The following is a 21,813-nucleotide window of genomic DNA, read 5'->3' as shown; positions in this document are numbered from 1 at the left end:
ATTCCATCTCACCAATATCTGCAGTAAGGATAAAGGCACAGGCGCATGAGCCTAGCTCAGCGAAATGTTTTTGTTTGCACGAGAACTCGTGCATAGGAGGCACTCTCCAAAGCCACGCACGCCCTCATGGCCATGCCTTTGTCTGCGTTGCAGATGTTTGTGACATGGAGTATCGGTGACAGTTTGCTCTGGGCCGGCTTGCTAGAACAGCGTCTCGGCTGAGACTGAATGAAATAAAGCAGTGTAAAGGCTGGGGCGCGCGAGCGTCTTGAGACGCGGAGTCCCGCTCGGCTCGTGTGCTGGCTTTGGCAGTGCTTTCTTTCCATGTCTCAGCTGAGACGATGTTTCTAGCAAGTCGGCCCTGGTTTGGAGCGCACGTTCGTTTATTCTACCCTTAACTATGGGCGTAACGAAAACATCACATGCGCCAAGTTTTCAGCCACCAGAGTTATACCGTTTTACTCGATCAACGCTAAAAAGGCTTTAATTAGTCGTATCGCAATTTTAGAGGTCATGATAACTGCTAGGCGCTGTTTCGCGGCCTGTAGTTGGCCCCGAGGTGCTCGCCTGTTCAAACTAATGTATAGACAAACTCTCCCAATACACGGCTCTGCTCCGAGATAAAACCCATCGATGTGATTGCGTTTTTATTTACTCCGAGATAGAGTGCCTTCATACACACACGAGCTTTTGCTTGAGTGGTGACATCTCAGCCGCTTTTCCGCCCAGACGTTTTCTTATGCATTTTGAAGTGCGCACAATCCGGTGTGATTTAGTTCCAGCGCGTTGTTTTGGCTAATGCATAGACACCATTTTACAGCGCAAGTCACGCACCGAGTGCGCGAGAGCTTCACGCACTGGCACATTCAGGGCAACAATGGATGTCTTCACCCTGAGACAGACAGACATGTAGTCACCATACTCCGAAAGAGCCACCAGCGCCTCCTTCGAGCATCATCCAGGGCCACGACAGGGCAGGGACTGCGGCAGCCTCAACTTGTTTATGATCCCGAGGTGCATCAGGGAATTGAACTTTGCAATATATAGGTAAGCATTTTACGGGAAACGCTTATTTCAATTTCGAGCGAAATTGTCCGCGATAAGTGCTAAAATCTGTTGAGTTGATGATTTCTTTCGAGTTTATTTCAGTGAGGCTCTAACTTTCTGTATATGTTTTCAAAAACTATTGTGTAAATTGCATCAATATGCTATTTATCTTGTATAGCATTAGTTCCCATTTGTAATTTGTTTTTCATATCTGTAATGCGCATGTCATGTTTTATTATTATTTTTCTTCTTTTGTTAGCATCGCGACTGCTGGTTTAGGTGGCTCGGGACTCGTTAAGCTGTTTTTACAGAATTTTTTCTTTGTCACCTTTTCAACATTGTTTTTGTTAGAATAAAATGAAGGTACTATTAATCATATTATGAATAATGCACACTGGTCACTCAGAGCCATAATTTCAAACTGCTTATAGTTTTTCGTCGTAATACCTACCGCTTTTTTTTTTATCTTCATGAGGATTTCTAGTTTTCTGTTCATTTGCTATACCCGTGACTTCGCACACACAAAAGCTGCCCCGCTACTTCATATGTAAAAAAGCAACAACTGACCTGCACCTGCTAGCAAGTCGAAGGCTTTTGTCATACGAAAACACAGTTGCATAAAGTCGGTGGAAGACTAAGCATGCAGCAGATGTTTAGCCTAGCCTTCGGCCTTTGCTAACGAGTGCTCGGAGACAAGTGCAAAGCCTGGCGGCAGAAAATGAGCACGTGCTGGAGGCGGGGCTTCTAATGCATTCTTCATGCCACCGACTGTAGTGTAGGGTCTGCAGCGCTACGTTTACTCTCCAGCGCTTGAGAAAAAAACATTATATGCTTTGACAATAAGCCGTGAATGAACTCCGTTTCCACGCCTTAAAGCACGTTTAACATGACGGTTAGTCATCGAGGTTTTTCCCGGCTTTTTCCCGGCTCAGCCCAGCATGGTTCCTGTATGTTAAAATGTGATCAAAGGTGCGTTTTGCGTGCGAGGCGAATCTTTGGATTAGTCTTTCATTGATGACAAGAAAAAGAAGAGTCGCTGAAACAGGTCTTCCTCATATGTCCTAGGTTTATTTATTCTGCAAAAACAACAGGCAGCGCCCAAGCAATATTGCATATGTAGAGTCTAGTATTAATAACAAAAAGAAACTTGCCCTTTGGAGTCAGGAAACCCAGACAATATCGTTTTGCTCTGTCGTGGGCAGTTTTATAATTCTTGGAGTACGCAAAACAGTTTCCTGCGATTTAAAATAAAGGTTCAAATAACTCTCAACCGGACAGACGGATGGACGGACGGACGGACGTTTGTTCCACAAATCACCAGGACATCTATGCACCATATCAAGCGTGGCTTCCAGTTCATGGTGATAGCATGGTACGCGACATTCGAGACATGAATGTTTCGGTGACTTATAGGTAGCTCAAAAAAACGTAAGAAAACGTTGCTGTTTTAACCAGTCTTAATTCTGCTTTTATTGACAAAAATAACAGTAACGTCATGCCCTCAACACTGAATCTGTTGACTTAAGGAGGCGATGGCTTAGAGAATCCACTGTGATAAATATAACTTCTGATAAGTAGCCGGGATCTCAACTCCAGAAGGTATGGCGAAGAAAATACGACTCGCGACGTGGCGCAAAGTAACCATAACGGGGTGCCACCGTAACGTCTTGGCGCTAGTGGGCTATAGCAGTCAAGCTACTGCTGTGATTATCACTTTTTTCTTTGCTAATTAATAGTAACGCCCGTGGCAAACAATTTTCACCCTTTTCTTGTTAGTTAATATAGACCTTAACATCCGTGGGGGACGTTTGAGAGCTACAGATTGTCCTTGTTAGAGATTCGACGCCAATTACGTCATGATTAATGTATATTGGTCACTAAGAGCCCTAACTGCAATTTTTTTTGTCGTTTCCCGTCGTAAAACCTACCGCAGCTTTTTTTTATTTTTTTTTTATGAGTACGTTTTAGTTTCCTGTTCACTTGCTTTACCTGTGACTTCGCACGCACAGAAACCACTTCGCTACTTTATATTTATAAAAAAAATGACCTGCACCTGCTAGCAAGTCGAAGGGCTTTGTCTTACCAAAACATGATTGCACATACTCGGTAACAGACTAATTTGCAGCAGATGTTTAGCCTATACCTCTAGCCTTCTGCCTTTGCTAACACTTGCTCGGAGACACGAGCAAAGCCATGCGTCATGAAATGAGCACGTGCTGGAGGCGGAGCTTTTAATGCATTCTTCATGCAACCGACCATTAGCGGCGAGGTGTTTTAGTGGCGCCCTCCTGTGGTTCTCTCTCGTGACGTCACTACCTAGCGAACAACAACAAGTTGGATTGTATCTGTAATGAGCATGGTGGACGTTTGAAATCCTTGCGCTTTGAACCCAACACTGCCAACACCGTAAACATTGAAGTTCATACACTACTCTTTTTTCTACCAATGAGAAATCCTTTGCTGCTGTCGTGCCAATAAAAATCCTTTCCTGGTGTGTCCTTTAAGGAGGGTACTCCTTTAAAGGGGCCCTGCACAGGCTATTTACTGGCTTTTAATTTGCACCAAACCTGAGCGCACTGAACGTAGAAACTTAGTGAAACTTTTTTTTTCTCGAAATTCGCTTTATTTTAAAAGTTATAGGAAAATTAAAATTACAAAAACAAGCAAAAAATAACCTCCCCCACGACGTCCTGGTTGCTTCAGTGGCCGTGAACTATAGGAGGGGTAGTGGGCTCATCACGAGCGCTCACGGCTGCCGCACTCCGCGTCGACGGCGCGAAAAGGCGCCACTAAAGCATGTTCTGGATAGGCTGTATGCAGCGGGCTACCAGAGCGGCTCTCATTGCATTTGCTGCACGATTAAACACTAATTCGGCATGGCACTTTATTGGTCACAAACGAGAACAAACACGGGGTAAAGATCAGTTGCGCCGTAAATATAGCTCTATTTTTTTTTCTTCGTTGTAAATTCGTTTTATAATTATCTTTTTTCATCTAGCCTGTTTAAAAATGTTTTTTTTTCTTTCCATGTGTCCTATAAGGGCGCGCTGCCATACCGCGAAACGGCCAAACCGCAAGACAAAGCTTCTCGCCGAAGGCCTTCGGAACGCTCGGAGCCGGTCGAATTCTCCTGTCCATACGACCGCAGCGCCGCCGTGTACATCCGGGACCTTTCTATGTCGGCGGGTGATCCCACTACTCCTTTCTTGTATGCGCCGCCTTTTCCACTGCTTCGTGGCGGGTATGTCGACGGCTCATTTCTTGTTTCAATACTTTATAAACTGCATTCCTTTCTTTTCTGATCTAAAATACTGAACAAAAACTATTTTTATAAATAATTGAAACGGTTCGCGCCTTTTATATTTTGTATTTCGGGTAAAAAGCTTTTAGCGGCTCTGACCAGTAGTAAGCCCAGGACCAAAGACGTCACATTTTGCGCGTTTTCGGTACCGCGGGTCGCCCTCGCCGGTGGAGGAGGTTTCCGCGTCGTCCGGTTAAAACAGGACGCACTGATATTTAGTTACTCTCTCCGTGCCCGCTGGCTTGCCCGAACTTCAAGAGACGTGGAAACCACAAAAAAAAAAGGTAGATGCCTAAATATGATTGCAGGGCCCCTTTAAGGAGTACCCTTTTTAAAGGAGACATGTAAAGGAAAAAAAAAATTTTAAACAGTTTAGATAGAAAAAGGATGTCATAAAACATATTAACAACGAAGAAAAAATTTTTAGAGCTATATTTACAGCGATATACGAATTTGCAGTTGGCGCCCGCGGGCGCCGCGGAAAAGGGGCCCTTATTTATCACGTGACTGGCCCTTATTTATCACGTGGTTCTTGCGCTCATTCGGAAGCTTCCTATATGGCCCCCAAAAGTAACTTATTCATCTTTGCCTGAACTATAACAAAAAACTAAGATTTATAAGTAACTTTTAGAACCCAAAAGAAGCTCCTGAAATTGCGCAAGCAGACGTGACAGACCTGTGCGCCGGTCAGATGACGGCGGCGGCGCCCCGAAGCAGACGAACTTATGCGGCGGCGGCGACGGCGGCGTGAAGAAACGCGTTGAAGCGGCGTCACGCAACGCTCAGCGTGCCGCGGCGGCGTGACTTTGCGGCGGCGGCGACGCAGCGCGGCGGCGTGCGGGCCTCCCACGTGACCACCGGCGGCTCCCGCGGGCGCCGACTACAAATTCGTTTTGCGCCGTAAATATAGCTCTATTTTTTTTTCTTCGTTGTAAATTCGTTTTATAATTATCTTTTTTCATCTAGCCTGTTTAAAAATGTTTTTTTTTTTCTTTCCCTGTGTCCTATAAGGGCGTAACCGACCTGCACGCAGGGCAACCCCTTTCGGAGGTAACGTTGCCCCCTGCAACGAGGATGCAAACTTACCCACTGGGTTAGGTTGCAACAGTGCCCCTTTATGGCGGGAACCTTAGTTTCTTTCGGGGTTAAAAGTGCATCCTTACAAGATCAGCTTTTACCTCCTTTAGGGGAAACTTCAACCCCCTTAAGAGATAAGATGACATATTTGAGGGGCATGCTTGTACTTCCTTCTGGAGGCAACAGCACCTGTCATAGGGGGCTGGTTTTAGCTCCATATACAGAGAAGAGGTGCCTCATTTTGGGGGCAAGAGTGCACGCCCCTAGTTTCAAGCTTCACCCCATTATGGAGGGACCTATGATCCACTTTGGGGTTAAATGTACACAATGAGGAAAACAACTCAGAAAACGCGGACTACGAAGAACAAACACGACAGGACACTGCTGTCCTGTCGTGTTCGTGCTTCGTAGTCCACGCTTTCTGAGCTGTTTTTTCCATCATATATAACATCAACCAACTGAACCAGTTTACCACCTTATTACGGATAAAACGTACACTTGATAGAATCACTTTCACGCCCTAAAAAAGGTACTATGGTCCTTTGTGGGTGTGATAGCACATGCTTCAAGGGTGGGCCTTATAATAGATGATGACGACACTATTTTCGAAAGTAAATGCCAATGTTTTATTGTGGCTGTCATAAACAAAATGGCATAAAAATCAATGGCATGATTATACATCTTATAAAAGCTCTAAGATGAAGCCACTAAGTGCAATAAAGGCACTTGGAGCAACACTTTCAGGGCTCTAGTTTGCGACAGTCAATAAAATTATAATAAAAAGTGCATAAACAATCAGTGTCTACCCGGCAGAAATCAGTGTATGCTTGGAACACTGCATTTAATAGCGAAGCTTCATCGGGTGAACTCAAATGACTGAGTCTTGTAGAAACCAAAATCAAAATAAATGCACTGTGATATAACATATATTCAGTATCACACATATGAAAAACAGCAATACAAATCAAGACATCACTAGCAACGACTAGTAGCTTTGCAACTCAAAAACAACAGTACACTATGCCCGTCCTATCCGTAGTAGTGGAATGAATGCTGGTGTGGAGGAAAGCAGACTTTGGGATTTGCTCTTCTAATGCGGAAAGAGGAAGGGGCGCGTATCTCCTACTGCTAGTCAGCCGCAGCAAACTACAGCGAGGGCTAAAGGGCTCTAACCCACTTCAAAAGAGTGGCGAACTCAGTTTTGACCATCTTGTATTGAAACCTTGCAGGCCATCAGAAACCATCTAGTATTTAACCTTGCTAGCACAAATCACTGGGAAGATGGAACCACAACCCTCAAATGCTTTCAGGCACCAGGTATGAAGTAGACTGAAATAAATTAAGCATGCCACTGCTGCACAAAGCAAAGAGCAGTGATTTTGGAAGTTACAATATTGTGAATATAAAGCAATATCACTGCCCTTCTGTAATTCTCAGAATCAACCATCCTTCCTTATGTCAAACAAAAAAAAAAGCATTGAACAGACGACATACCTAATTTGTGTAAATGATATAGCAACAAATTTCCCTCCTTCGGTTAAAGTTAAATTGCTTGCAGACGACTGTATGGTCTTTTCAAAAGTGGCTAGAGTTCAGGACCAGAAAATTCTCAACCAGTCCCTGGAAGACATGTTCTTGTGGAGTAAGAAATGGGGTATGGTAATTAATTTTGATAAAACTGTCTCTTGCTGTATTACAAATAAAAAAAGTCTTAGACTTCCGCTATTCTATAGGCGGCATTGAACTTAATAAAGTAGAAAAATTTAAGTATTTCGAAGTTATTTTAGCTAATACCCTGCGCTGGAATAGTCACGTGGATTACATATGCGCCAAGGCTTATCAGAAGTTAGGCTTTCTTAGTAGGCATCTTAGACATGCAAATAGAGATATTCGATTAGCTGCCTATAAATGTTAAGTACGTCCAATTTTGGAATACGCGGGTTGCGTATGGAACCCATACATGAAGCAGCAGGTTGCGCAAATTTAACGGATACAGAATCTGGCATTTCGTTTTTTTTTTTTCTGAGTATAGGCGCGCCGAGTCAGTTACGGCAATGAGAAATGAAGTGCGGCTTGATTGTTTAGAAAGAAGAAGGAAAGTCTGTAGATTAAAGGACTTATACGCGGTGGCTAATGACTTGACAAAGATTAATCCTGAAGTGTACATTTTACCTTCAACATCACGCGCCAAAAGAACGAGCAATAGTAAAGCAATAGCACCCTACCAATGCAGAAATGGTGTCTTTAAATACTCTTTCTTTTGTCGGAATATTATTGAGTGGAACACCCTGCCAGAGCAAGTTGTTAATTGTTGTAGTCCTGAATTATTGGAAGCACAGCTGAATGAATTGTTTGGTTAAGTTTTGCATGCGGAAATGTATATTTTGAACATGCGTGGGTAGCTGCAACCTACCTGCGCTCACTTAATACGGCGAGTACATGATTGAGTTACCTATTTTCTGTGTGTTGATTTTTTACCCTCCCGTGTAGACCGAAAGGTCTACAGTATTTCAAATAAATAAATAAATATTAAGTAAATAAATAAATACAGAAAATTCCTAAACCTGCATAAAAAAGATATTAGAAAAATAAATTACTTTTTGGCATTTCTTTTAGGTTTGAAAGAAGTGTGGTGCATGTGACTCCACATTTGAATGTTTTAGAGCAATGAAGTACACAGTGCAATGAATCTGCGCCTGAACTGGCGATGATACTCAGAGGTAAAGATTAAGTAGAGGCAGAATGCAACCAGTACTGCCTCAGCAGGCGACGCGGCTTCGAGGTCTCCCTCCACTGCCACATCGCTGGGCACCTCAGGATTAATTAGGCTTGAGCTGACAGCCCCCGAATAGATTGCCTGCCTGGAACGAAAAAAAAAGTGGAAATCATGTGATATGAAATTGAAACCTGTCGTCCCCAATTTAAAGAAACTGTAAAGAAATATTAGGTTTTTCTAAGACGCATTTGGAGCATTTAATGGGCACCGATTCCAGCATTGAAAAGCATCAACCGTACTTACCAGACGTGACCAGTTTAACTGTTGACTAACCACATATTGATTAAAATTATCACATGGCGGGTGGTAATGATAGGTTAGTAAGCAATTTGTATTCACCGGTCATGTTTAAATTTATCACCCCGATTTACTGAGGTGACTAACAAATCTTAGTCAAAGGGGTACAAATACCGTAGCAAGTTATTATTGACAAATGCTGATTGTTGGGCAAGTTGGTAATGTACGTGAGAAAACATGATTGCGATTTAAGACAAGGACAGAGGAAGAACATACACCGCAGAGCGCTACACCACATTAGCTATTCAGCACCATAACCGACTCCCGTAACCGCCAACCCTAACTGCCGAAATTCGGCAAATATGTGAATATTTTTGCCGAAGTAATTTTCCAGATTAAAATTGAATGTATGTTTTATTTAGACATGAGAAGAACAGCACTCAAGGACGAAAACAGAAAAAAAAAGAAGACACCGAAAATGACAAGACCTTATGGGCATTACTCTAATTTATTTACTCGAAGTATACCCTAAATTTTCACTGGCAAATGAACGAAAACCACACACACACACACACAAATATAAAAATCAAGAGCCTCAATTTAAGTGCCAAATGCGAAATAGAAAATAAAAATACAATATCTGACTACGCTTACCTGCAGTAAACAGTGTAGAGAACTGTCACGAGATGCGTCCAAGGTAGCAGGCATTCAGTACCCTTGACGAAATCAGCCTACAATGTTGACGCTGGACGAAATAAATATATTCAATCAACTTCAAATAATGCAAACTTGAGCCATCTGACTCGCCTACTGAAGGATCAGCTTTTAGAAATGCATGATCACACGCAAATATAATACCAAGGCAACATAATGCGTTCGCGCCACACAATAATTTCACCGAACGCTCGACGCCTTCAAATGTGAAAACATGTCCGCCACCCCTTTGTCCAGGGTAGACGGGGGTCGCCTTCCCGGGACCGTCATAACCGAAGCCAAGTGTCGCCCGGACACGTTATTTTAGAATAACATACTCAATTTTAGCGCACGCTAGCGCCCAATTTCGCGCTTGCGTTAGCGCACGCGACGCATGAGAGTTTTAGAATAGCGTTTCTCAGCCGCGACGCAAAAGCCCAAGCATCTCGCACTTGCAACGCCACCAAGATACAGTCATCATTTTTATTTCACACATGAAACGCTGTAACTTGAGAAAAAAACAAGTGTTCTGGTACAAAGTAACATTTTACATTTTCTTAAACGGGAGAATGCGACGCGAGCGGTCGACCGGTCGTGTCCGCATGCCTCGCCTCGGCAAAAGGTGTTTCGTGTACTGACCTTCGCCGATAAACGTTCGCGCGTCGCAAGCATCAAGTTCCCGGTGATCGTTGTCCACGTTACTGGGTTTTCCAAACGGAGGGCAATGTCCTCCCGTACTGAAAATCGCAGTCGCGAGGATGCCGCCGACGTCGCGCTCACGACGCCGCCAAAGTGGTTGCAGCCATGGTCCTGGGAGCCGCCATTTTCTAAATGTGCTCGTCTTGGCTTTAGCCAACTTCTCATTACGAATCCTCCTTGGAGGAGCGCAAAGACTCCTTGCATACGCACGCAATTTACGAGAAATAGCGTGCGCAAAGCGCAAAACATGGTTAGCGTTTGGCGTATGCGCAGTGGCGACGGCGCTATTGTTTGCGTACGCAAAGCTTTAGCGTGCGCTATTCTGAAACTCCCTAATGCACCGCTCTCGGTGACTTTGTAAGAAAAGACTGAGCCGAACAAAACAATAAAGAACGTTTCTGCGCTGAGACGCTCTTCGAACGTTCAACTTCTGCGGAGAAAGACCGTCATGACCAGCGGGATGCGTCGGCGGGGAACGCTCACGCCACCGGGCAGGTGCTGGCCCACGCATGCACAAAGAATGACATGCCATACCAGGAGTCCAATTAGCGCTCTCGTTTGCGCCTTTCCACAGCCAATCGCAGCGCCCAAACAGGTGCACCCTCTCGGAAGTAACATTTCACTCGTTGCTGCTCTCTCGCGGCGAACTTTACCTTGTAGCAACGCATTCTTAATAGAGGGCACTAGTGTCTGCCACGTCTGAGGAGGTAACAAGCAAAGCGCTTCCCCCGTGGCCCGGAGGAAGGTGGTAAAGGCTGTCTGTTACCTCCTGTTGGTACCCTTTTTTCTAAGAGTGTAGTCAACATTCCGCCAATCGTGGAAGGCCGACCACAGCCACACTTTCGATCGCGCACGTCGCCAATAGTGTAGAGGCTGCAGCGCTAGGCTTACTTTCAAGCGGCTTAAGTCAAAACTCGAGATACTTTGCTAACAAGCCCTTTATAAACTTCGTTTCCGCCCCTTAAAGCACGTTAAAAACATGAAGGTGAATTATTGAGGTTTTTGTCGGCTTTCCTTCTGCTCTGGCAAGAATGTCTCCTATATGTTAAAATGTGATTAAAGATGCGCTTTGCGTGCGAGGCGAATCTTTGAGTACGTCTTTCACTGATGACTTGAAAAAGAAGAGTCGCTGAAACAGGGCTTTCTTAGATTCTCGTGGTTTATTTATTTTACAAAAACGACATGCCGCCCCAAGCCTTATTGCATATGTAGAGCTACCATTAATAATAAATAAAAACTTGTTCTTTGAAATCAGGGAACTCAGACAATATCGTTTTACTCTCTCGTGCACAGTTTTCTGCGGTGAGGACGCCTTCGCCAGCTGCTCAGCGTAGAAGAGCTAGGCGCCCGTTGACGCACCCAGATCTTGCGACAACTGCAACATCTGCTGGGCGACAAGGCGGCCTCCATCGACGCCACCATCCTCCGTGAGCTGTTTCTACAACGGCTGCCGGCTTCTGTTCATGTCGGCCTAGTGGTAGCCCACAGGCTTCCGCTCGTAGAAGTCGCCAAGCTGGCAGATGGAATTATGGAGATTTTTGGTCGCACTATCAAAGCAACACAGCTGTCTCCAGACCTCGCTTCGGACATTGCTGAGCTTCCTCGAAATGTGCAGAATGTGAGCTTCGGCGGGAATCCCGTCACCGAGCTCAATCGTCACAGCAACACTCCGGACGCGACAGTCGCTGTCGAGCATCACCATTGGCTGGCCCTCCAGGCAAGTCTCTTTGTCGGTACCACCGACAGTTTGGGTCGAAGGCCCGCCGCTGTTGTTCTCCCTGTTCCCGGAATCAGATAAACGGGACGGCCGATCGCGAGTGGCGGCAAGCGACCTATATCGGCCCACCAGTCGCCTCTTCCAGACCCCCGACAAGATAGTCGGCACCAGTTTTTTAGTGGACGCAGGGGTTGAGGTCACCATTTTTCCCGCCTCATCCTTTGATCGCCGAAACCGTGTCAAAACTACGTCATTGCAATCTGTCAACGCTTCCGCTATCAAAACGCATTGACAAATTCACTGGCGTTGGATCTTGGCGTCGGATGACATTTCCAGTGGTTGTTCTGGCTAGCAGACGTTAGCTACTCAATAATTGGAATAGATTTATTTCAGAACTTCAACATCTGGATGGGCATGACTCAAAGAAGACTAATTGATGCGACGAGTCACCTATGATAGCTCCAGCTATCAGCCCCAGTTTCACCAGTCCACTTTCCAATTAATTTTTCAGTCTGCTCGAGAACTACCTAGACCTCATCAAGCCGCACATCGGCGAGGTACCTAAGCATGATGACACTCAGCATATCGTGACAACTGGCCCGCTTGTCCATTACGACCACGTCGACTTGGGCCTGAAAAACTGCGGGTCGCACGGCAGGAATCCGAGCACATGCTACAGCTAGGAGTAGTACACCAATCTTCTAGTCCATGGTCATTCGCTCTGCACATGTTGTCCATACAGAGCGGCGACTGGCGACCATATGGTGACTATAGGGCTATGAACATAGATACAATTCCTGACCGGTGCCCAATCCAAAACTTTTAAGACTGCATTGCCTTTTTGAAGGATACCATTGTTTACTCAAAGATAGACCTCTCATAAAGGCTTACCATCAGATTCTAGTTGAACCAGCAGACATCCCCAAGACGGCCATAACAACCCAGCTGGGACCGCCCACTTCCCGGGTGCTGTTATCTTGCCGGTGACGTCACGTACTTGGTTAGATCACGTGATCACATTTGCGTACAATGGCGGCGGCTTTGGGTGTGGGAGGTGGTGTGGGAGGGTCACTTCTCTGTGCGAACCGGAACCCAGGTTTTTCTCTCTAAACACCTCTCCCTCTTCGATTCGCCAGTACCAAGTTATGCAAATACTCCCTCTTAACTTTGCAAATAATGAATCATAAGCCTTACCAAGCAACGTAGAAGTCTTACAGGATCATCCATCTTTTTGGATCTCTTGATTGTTTTCTATCTCCAAGAAAGCCCTTCGATTATATTTGTTATTTCGCTATGGCGACCTTGAATCCAGCAAACGTCTTCTTGTGTCGTCTTTTCAGTTTTTATTAATGTGTCATGGCTATCTGCTTTTTCACCTCTTGTTGTGTTGAAGAAAATAAATTTCCTCTAATCTAATGCCCTAAAGAGTCCTCAGGGTAAATAAATATAATAAATAAATAAAGGCCTTGGGGAATGCCGCTCTCTATCCCGGCCGTGGATGGCCAACGCACCTCGCAAATCGCCGTGTTTTTTTTAGTTTTTTTTTTTTTTTTTTTATGCGATTTATGAAAGGCGCCTCTGTGGCTCCGGTGCAAGGCGCCGGCCTATAGATCCCCAGGTGTTGGGTTCGAAACTTGGCCGAGGTGGCCGCAATCTGACAGAGGCTTATATGGAAAAGGCGACGTGTAACCGAGATTTAGGTATCACGTCAAACGATCCCAGGCGGACGAAATTATTCCTCAGTCACCCGCTGGGGCGTACCAGATGACCTTCGTTGGCCTGCCACGTAAACCCCCGTAATTTGATTCGTTTTGATTGATCTGGCTTATGAAGGCACAAAAACTAATACATCTAAATAGGGGCTGCTCTAGAAGTACATGCCACCGCGTTGAATGTGAAACTATATTTCTGCAAAGTTATACTCGTTATATGTTGCGTGTTCAACGCGACTAGGATTTAGCCCCCTTCGAATAACAACACAACGCCTGTGTCCGAGAACTCGACACTTCGCTCAAACCTCCCTCCAGTCGATTGTTCTAAAATATTTGTTGCCTCCATAGTCAGCTAACAATCTAAGAAAATAGAAAAAAAAACAGCTGCGAGAAAGCGTTTGAATAGATATTCCTGTCTGTTCTCCACTTACCAAACTTTTACAGGTTTTTCGAACATTCAAAAAGGGACTTAACGGACAGGTTCTTTTGCGTTTTTTTTTTTTTATTTTGTTCGCGCGTATTTTTTGTCGTCGGACTTTCTCTTCCGTAATAAAACCAAGAAACAATGACTACCCTCGACAGCAACTGCTCGAACAAAGACAGAATATTTTTGAAAAATAAATTATTGTTTGACTTCATAACACTTCCGGTAAACAATGTTTGCAGTATACATGGCAACTTTAGCTGGGCATTAGTCGCTGTATGGCAGTTCTGGTACTAGCCCTCTTTCAACGTGAGTCCCTAAATAATTTGAACCCATCCACCCTGCCAATGGAACCGGTTATGCGCGCCAAATTTTTCAAAGCAACGGGAGAATGATTTTGGGTGCCTCTTATATTACAATGTACATTTGTTGAATCAGTTCCAAATCGATATTTTTTGCTTTTACCGGGATTGTCCGGTAAAATTTTGTGTTTCAGAAAACAATTAAATTATAATTTCATTGCTTTTAGGAATATCATCTGTAGAATATCCAAACTTGTTATCCTCCCTCGCACAAGTAAGTCAATTTCAAACAGAGCCCAACTGCTCAGATTGCACCTGCAAAACACACGGCGTTTTCGTTGGCAACAGCGGAAGCTCTGAGGTAAAAAATGGGAGAGGAGATCCACCTCCGCTTTTGACTGCTGTCTCAGTAAAAAACTTCGTTTTAAAAAAAGACGCTTTATGGTATTGAGGAAAACTTAGTTCTTCGAGGATGATCTTTGTACGCACCATCAACCATGTTGATCAAAACCGGGAATAATAAGTGAACGCCCGCGACTCGAACGTTAGGATGATTGATGTGACGTCACGACACGACCAGCCATGCATACTTGCGAAATTTGGTGTTAAGTTTCCTATTGATGTTCATATTTGATTTGACGAATGTTGGGACGTCTTGTAATAATCTAAGTATCACATATGACTATGTTTAGGCCCTCTCTACGTGACCAGCGCAAAACTTTAGTAACTACCGGATATCCCCGGACAAACGCTCTAATATTCACAAGATATAATGAATATATTATGAATACATTATATCTTGTGAATAATATTCACAAGATATAATGTAGTTATTTTTTAATTACAGCCGTGCCGACCGTAGCATTTCTATACACTTTCTTTCTAACCTAAACTTTATGGTCTCTTAACTCGCCGGAAAACATTGACAAACATTTTTTTTTTAATCTGAACAGGGAGTATTAATCTCGGCAGCGAGAACAGCGTTAATTAAAATTCGTGTTTTGTGGTTGTCTCACTTATTTCTTCTCTATAAACGCCGACTTTTAGCAATACACAAATTAACTTTGTTGCTTCCTTGGCAAAGAGGAACGAGGACTTTGAATGACAACATAAAGCATCATGATGCCGCTAAAACAGGCTATACTTGGTTTCAGATTAAGTCCAGACGCGGCCGACGCTACGACGTATCGGAGAAATCAAGCAGTCCCAAAGCGAAATAATCTAGGACTCCTTTGTTTATGATTGATTTCGCAATGATAGTGTACGCACAGAAACACAACGAACATCATGATGGTGCCTTTTTGCCGCTGTCTGATTGGCCCCATCAGCTCTAATGCCTCAGCTGCGTCTGAAGTTAAGTTTAAACAAAGTATGATCATGGGTGTCGATTAAAGTTTTACCGATTAATCGCAACTCTTTAATCGATTAATTAATCGATTAACGGGTCTTGTTTATTTTTGCACAATATTAAAGTTAAAATTAATTTTGTTTTGCCTTTGCCGAATTGTGATAAGCGGCGCAATATACGACTTGGATTACGAGCAGTTAAGAACACTCTATAAGACACTCGCACGCACAAATTATTACTTCAGCTGCATGGAGCAAAGAGGTTCGTCGATATTCTCCGGTGACAGCGACCTAAGCGTCTGCACTTGCCTGGGGTTATAAATTTAGACCCTGCAGTTACTTGATTCTAAAATTTGACCTAATGTTTGCCCTTCGTACACGCGTTTTCTTTCACATCTGTGTGGTGAAAGGTTTTGATGTTTTACTTTCTTTTCGTTTGTCAGAACCTAACCGATAAACAGGTTAACATTTTGAATAGAGATTAAAGCATGAGTCAATTATTTGGTAGGTCAATCGATCAATTGCGTAGCCCTAATAATATAATATGGGAAACACTAAACAAATAACGAAAACCATCAGATAGAGGAACATGTCCAAAACATTTAAGCGTCCTAGAATAAACGCCCTCCGTGAGGAGTCCCTCTAGCCAACTTATCAGTGAACGACGTCAGCAGAGAGGCTCTCATGGACGGAAATGAGAGGAACGCGAGGACTTCAATTTTGACGGTGTTGACAGTGCTGGTTCAAGAACGCTATGATTTCAAGCTTCCGCCATGCTAATACAAACACCTTCGAACTTGTTGTTCGCAAGGTAATGACGTCACGAAAGGTAACCACACGAGGGCGCCACCGAAACATCTCGCCGCTGATACTGCGTGGTGCACGTTACAAACCCCAGCCTAGCGGTTGTACTGCACTGGCTAGATTGCTCATCTACACTGTGGGAGCCACGTGTTCCCCGTCTCCCTATCTAGGCCTAGCACAAGCAGGCCGTGGGAGCGTTATGGCGACGTCATCGCGGATACGGGGGTAAGGCCGCATTCCTCGAAGAGGGCGTGTCTTCCCTCGCCCTTTTGGGTGAAAGTGCCTCCGGCGCACCCTTCAGAAATGACTGTGGACGCGGCCCATCTGCGGGATAAGCCACACTACCTACCCCGGGCGCGTCCACTTTCCGCTGGCTAGATAAGCGGCCCGTGAACGGCGGCCCTGACTCTCGTTTTGGGGGAAGCTCTCGTCGTGAGCCTTTTTTTTTTGTGCTTCCCCTTTGTCCCATGAATCTGCCTAATACGGCAGCGGGGGTCCCCTCCAGGTGAATCTGTATAATACGACAGCGCCGACACTTTACCGTTCCTTTTATTTATTAGTTTTGCCGACGGGCACAGCGTGGTGGCACAGGAGCCTAATAACCCGCTTCTTCAGTACCTTTGCGTTTCGGAGTGATTCCTCTCCTCGGAGTCTACGGCAGCCTCCGGACGGCCCCGGCCGTAGCAATTCTCAACATCGTGCTACGGAGTGGGATAGACCTCGCGGTGCAGTGAGGTAAGTCGAATCCCACATTTGGCGCCCTAACGTGCGGCTCTCCGTTGACTGCCGAAAAAAAAAAAAATATATATATATACATAGTTTGCAGCAACTATTTGCACGTCAGAGAACCAGGCCAATTTCCGGCTATGGATTTTGGGGGCCGAGGGAGAGGCGAACGCCCAAAACCCGACGCCGCTTATCGGCTTTGGGGCAACTTCAGCCACGCGCGGACACCATGAGCAGGTGTCTTTCCAGCCGAGCTTCGCAAACGGCGTTGACCCGCACTGCCCCGCATGCAACCAGGGCACCCCTTCGCGGAGCGCGCCAGCTTTCATCGCTGAGCCAAGCCCACCCGTGACTCGCGGAGTAAACACGGATGTGGTCGAACAAGAAGCGATGACGCAACAGCAGGCAAGTGCAGCCTCTTACGTCAATCTTTTCACCCCGGACTGGCCGTCAGCTTCTCCACACGGAGATAACACTGACGCCGGCCACACGTTGCAGCACAGCAATGTTGCTCCAGGCGCAGCGCACCACTCGGCCGGCCCACACAGAGGGAACAGCCCGCCACCCTCACAAGCGGGGAGCGATTCTCACCACAGAGAAAACACGCTCGGCGCATATCACCCCCTGCTAGAAAACGCAACTCGGGTGATCGAGAGCTTGACGGGCGCACTGCTAACAGCAGTTAGGCCCCCACCGCCTACACGGCCACCGGTCAGAATCCCTGTCCCGACATTCGCAGTCAAAAATACTAGCAAGGAAGGCAGAAAATTCGAATGTTATTATCGCTTCTCGAGATGACCTGGCTAAGATAGCATAGCCTCAAAAACCAAGACACCGAGCTAGAAATGCGTAACGGTGTGACGTGCACCATGCCGTGTACGAGCTCTGAAGCTATAAGCCTTCTACACTGTAATGTTAGGAGCTTAAACAAAAGCTATGATCCACTGGTCGCTTTGTTGACGCGGCTGGATGAGCGGTACAACGTTGTGGCAATCTCGGAGACGTGGCTTAAAAAAGATGAATTTATGAACATTCCTAATTATAGATTTTTATCCCTGCCAAGATTGGCTAGTTCAAGAGGTGGTGGCGTAGCATTATACATATCTTCACAAACCATATATAAGATATTACCAAACTTGACAGAGACAAAATCAGGCCTGTATGACATGCTGTTTGCGGAACTGGATTGTGGAGTCATTGTTGGTGTAATATACAGACCGCCAGAATCAAACACTCGGGCATTCCTAGAAAAGCTGGAAGATGTGTTGTACCGTCTTGCGAACAAAAATAACAAAGCGATTATCTGTGGTGACTTCAACATAAATATAACAGACCCCTCAAGTACAGAATACCGGAACCTCCTGCTATCTTACGGCTTCCAGAACCATATTACAGATCCAACAAGAGTAACACTAACGTCTTGTTCAACAATAGATCATATACTCTCCAATTTTGAAGACAGCTCCGTAAAAGCTGGGGTTATAACAGAAAACGTCGCAGATCATTTCCCTACTTTTATTGTCGCTCCCAATGCAGAAAAGAACCTTCAAAAAGAACCCACAGCCGGCCATGGTGTATCAAGGTGGAATTACGAGGCAACTAAAAGGTTCCTTCAGGAGACAAACTTTTCTCAGATCAATTTTACCGACACTAACAATGCATATGATACCTTTCCAACACTGTTCAAATCTTGTTGTATAGCACACAAATTCGTATCTCGCCGGGCAGCACAGCTTTATTCTCCCATTTGTCCCTGGATGAACGAGGAGATACTGAAGTTAATTAGGCTCAAGGAACACTGGTATAACAAAATGAAGCAAAACAAGGACAACGACTATTACAGGGAAAAGCTTAGAGTTGCACGGAACCTATCGCTATCCACCATGCGGAAGCGTAAAAAGCAATATTTTAGCAGCCGTATTGCAAAAGCTAACGGTAGCTCCAAAGAAATATGGCGCACAATTAACATTGTAAAGAAGTCCTCTCAACAATGTAACATTTTACCAGATTTGAACATTCTTAATTGTGATCAAGCGCACCTTGTGTCAATGTTCAATGACTTTTTCATTAGCATAGGTACATCCTCAGCTGCAGTATCAGATGAAACGTCAAAAATTATCCTACCTAGCCCATGCATTAATACATTTGTTTACGTAGAAATAACAGCCGCCGAAATTGTTGGCGTTGCCAGACAAATGTTATCAAACAAAGCTATGGGCCACGACGAAATCTCGGTAAACCTATTGAAAGATAACATTAATATCCTGTACTACCCACTACAAAAACTGTTTAACCAGGCATTTTTATCAGAAATTTACCCAGAAAAACTTAAGATTGGGCGAGTAGTACCAATTTACAAAAGTGGTGACCCTAATGACCTGGCTAATTATCGCCCGATTACAATTCTTTCCTGCATTAATACACTATTTGAAAAACTAATTGCCGCGAGAATAACGAACTTTGTCGAGAAATACAACATTTTGGTTGCGAATCAACATGGTTTTCGGAAAAACTTCTCTACAGGCACAGCAGTACACTCCGTATCAGAAATAGTCAATTCCTCCCTCAACAAAAATAGAACTACTATAGGCATATTCCTCGATATAAAAAAAGCTTTCGATTCTGTTGATCACGACATTCTTTTACAAAAACTTAAGCGTTACGGTTTTCGAGGGCCAGCTGGCAAATTTTTTCGTAGCTACTTAACAAACCGCACCCAATTTGTACAAATTTCCCATAATCAATCTACAACCGCGATAGTGAAGACTGGTGTACCACACGGGTCGGTGTTAGGACCGATACTTTTCTCTCTTTTCATCAAGGATTACGCAGCTTGCCTCAGACATTCCGAAGCAGCTTTATACGCCGATGATACAGCCTTAGTAGTATCACATCATTCTCTTGAAGAGGCCGAATTACTAGCAAATAACGACTTGAAAAATACGATAACTTGGTTTAATTGCAACAGCTGGTGCTGAATATTAAAAAAAACTAAGTTCATTGTTTTCGCGTCTGATCGGAAACAACAATCATTTACTTGTAACCTGCATCTAGGAGGTTTACACATCGATCAAGTTATCACTTATAAATACCTAGGAATTACCCTAGATTCAACACTACACTGGGCTCCCCACATTGACGAGCTATGTAAAAAATTAACCTTCGGATGCTTTTCATTAGTGAAAGCACGGAAACATTTTAGCAAACAAACATTACGCATGATTTACTTCGGTGTGTTTCATACTCATTTAACCTATTGTGTTGAATCACGGGGTTTCACTTACGCGTCTTATCTAGCGAGAGTTACCATTCTGCAAAGAAGGGCAATCAGGATAATAGCAGCAGCACCTATACATGCATCAGCAAAGCATCTTTTTAGTGAATTAAACATACTCCCCATCAACTTAGCTCGCGACCATAAGACTGCCACTTTAGTCCAAAGAATTTTAACCCAGAATACTCCATATCACTCTTCTATATTCAATTTTCCAAAACGTGAAACCCGACAACTACATTATAATAACCTTAATTTGCCGATAACTTACAATGCTTACGGGCGCCGCTTAATATCGTTCATTGGTGCGAAGATATGGAATAACATTTCATGTAATATAAAACTAGCAACAAATTTTGTACTCTCATTAAAACGATTTATTTCATCTGAAGTGTACAACTCACCCTGTTAACTCCGTACTAGTAGTTATATTATTTGTGCAGCTATGTATAGATTGCGTGAATGCCTATAGGAATGTTTTAAACGTGAATGTTTTTTTAATGGATCCATTACTAGCCATGTAGGCTATGGATCCAGATGACTAATCAGACATTTCTTTGTACATCTTTACGTGAATAAACATTGATGATGATGATGATGATACCGAGGGTACGGAGACCGATTGAGCGCGACAGACTTCCTCGAGGACCTGAAAAACTACCAACAGGCCATGGGAATGTCAGACAACGAGATACTGGAACGCATCTTGCCAATCTCGTTGGTGGACCAAGCGGCGCGGTGGCTCCGTCTAACCGGAAGCCAGCTGTCGTCGATCGAGCAGTTCCGCAAGGCATTTCGCCAGGAATTCCTCCCTGCCGACTACGAACGCAGGATGAGGCGAGAACTCGAACAACGGACCCAACACCCAGACGAGTCACTTTTGGAGTTTGTGAGGGCGATGCAGGAGCTCTTTGAGCTGGCGGAACCATCAGCGCCCAATGCAGAGCGGGTGGAGCGAGTCATTCGACAATCGCACCCGACTTTTGCAGCGTATCTCCGAGGCAGTCGTTTTCGCGACTTGAGCGAACTGGCCTCGGAGGCTCGGCGGATCCAGGGAGACATTCTGGCCGCACGAGCGTATTGGCCCCCGCCGCCAGCGTCAGCGGCACTCGAGCCGCGCTGCGCGTGGAACGGGGACGCGGCGTCCCGAAACAGGAGACACGACGGCGCCTACTACGCAGACTAGCGAGGTCGGAACTCGTACGACATATCCGATCGTGCGCTCGACCCGTACTCCTACGGACGGAGGGCAGCAGAGACTGCGCCGCAGTTCAACAGGCGAGATCGGAACACGGAGTTACCGACGCCACGGGAAGAAACGCGGCCAAAACGTCCGTACACCCAGGACGAAAGGGGCGGCGCGCATCAGGATCCGAGACAGGACTCAAGAAGGGTCACGCAACAGCGTTGCTTTCGCTGTAACAGCGCAACCCATCTGGTTCGACAATGCCCCGAAGGACAGAACCCCGGTTTCCGACAGACGGGAAACGAGCAAAGCCGCCGATAACCAGCCCGGCGGCTAACGGCGGCACGGAGCAAGAGACTCTTTTGCCGTCGGCCTATAGAATAGGCTTTCCGGCAGGCACGCCAGCGCCATTCATAGCCCTGACGATTGTCGGCCAGACGTTCAGGGCACTGCCGGACACAGGAGCCAGCGCCTCACTTTTCGGAGACGAA

At 45.1% G+C, this 21,813-nt stretch overlaps 1 pseudogene; it reads left to right on the top strand.

Moving 5' to 3' along the window:
* Nucleotides 1-19,690: 19,690 nt before the first annotated feature.
* Nucleotides 19,691-20,572, top strand: LOC120849684 (annotated as a pseudogene).
* Nucleotides 20,573-21,813: the final 1,241 nt, after the last annotated feature.

The sequence above is a fragment of the Ixodes scapularis genome, unplaced genomic scaffold (genome assembly GCF_016920785.2).
Source record: "Ixodes scapularis isolate PalLabHiFi unplaced genomic scaffold, ASM1692078v2 PGA_scaffold10__122_contigs__length_95168666, whole genome shotgun sequence".
NCBI classification, from domain to species: domain Eukaryota; kingdom Metazoa; phylum Arthropoda; class Arachnida; order Ixodida; family Ixodidae; genus Ixodes; species Ixodes scapularis.
This window is presented reverse-complemented; position numbering and strand designations above follow the sequence as displayed.